Source organism: Crocuta crocuta, unplaced genomic scaffold (genome assembly GCF_008692635.1).
Source record: "Crocuta crocuta isolate KB4526 unplaced genomic scaffold, BGI_CrCroc_1.0 scaffold290, whole genome shotgun sequence".
Classification (NCBI taxonomy): Eukaryota; Metazoa; Chordata; class Mammalia; order Carnivora; family Hyaenidae; genus Crocuta; species Crocuta crocuta.
The window spans coordinates 6821506-6822455 of NW_027527429.1; the positions used below are offsets into that span (position 1 = coordinate 6821506).

The 950-nt window shown below is 64.8% G+C and overlaps 1 protein-coding gene across 1 annotated transcript in view; it reads left to right on the forward strand.

The window, feature by feature from the left end:
* The window catches only part of NGEF (neuronal guanine nucleotide exchange factor), a 74332-nt gene that overhangs the window by 34310 nt on the left and 39072 nt on the right, over positions 1-950 (forward strand). The gene's annotated exons all lie outside the window — the stretch shown is intronic.

Sequence of the window (950 nt, forward strand, 5' to 3'; positions counted from 1 at the left end):
AGCCTCCCTTCCAGCCACTTTCTTTCCTCCCCAGCCAATCCCGCCGCTCTGCCTTTCCCGCCACTGTGTTCCAGATGGCTGGCTCGGGAACCCGTCAGAGCCAACCTACTAACCAGTAACTAAACCGCTCCCACCAGGAGCATCTGCATCCCCAACGCAGGAATTGGTTAATTTAAACAAATGCCCGGTGGGTGGGAGGTGCAGGGCACCGCGCAGAGGAAGATCTTTTCCACTCTGCTCTGCGCTCCACCCCCCTCCTCAGGAGCTGGCCCGGGCCCACAGACAGCGGCGCGGGCACCGAGGGCCCATCGAGGCAGCGGGCAGGCCAGCCTCAGCAAAGGACAGCAGGACGGGGCCAGTCGTCCCGCTGGACGAAAATCCCTCTAGATTTCCTCGTCACACGGGGTCAATCACATTCCACTGGACTCCCGGTTACCCCTTTTGTTTGCTTTGTGCATCCAGAAGCGGATTGAACTAGCCACGAATGTGCAGATTCCGGAGGCAATGTGACCAGGCAGGGAAGCCGGGTGGGAGTTTGGGGGACACTTTGTTTCTCCTCTTAGGGCTCCTCCATGCTCAGCCCCGGCCTCCAGGGCCTCAGGGTCTCCGAGGGCGGCCTGCCCCGCCCGGAAGAGGCCTCCAATTGGCCCCCTCTCCGTAGTCTGGGTCACGAGCAGGGGTGCAGGGTGTCTCTAAGGCCCCGGTCTCCACCTCGGACTCCCTCAGACAGTGGCACCCCCCCCCACCCCCCCGTGAGGACGCACTCCACCGAGGCTGGGTCCGGGGCAGCAGGGGCGGGGGTCCCCGGGTCCCCGGGTGCCTGTCGGGGGCGACGTGGGCAGGGCAGAGGTTCGAGGGGACGCGGAGCAGAGGGTCACCTCGCCCGTACCTTCCAAGTTCGCCGTGCGTTTTGGGTTAGGGGGGGCAGGAGAAGGGACGAGGAGGGGGCG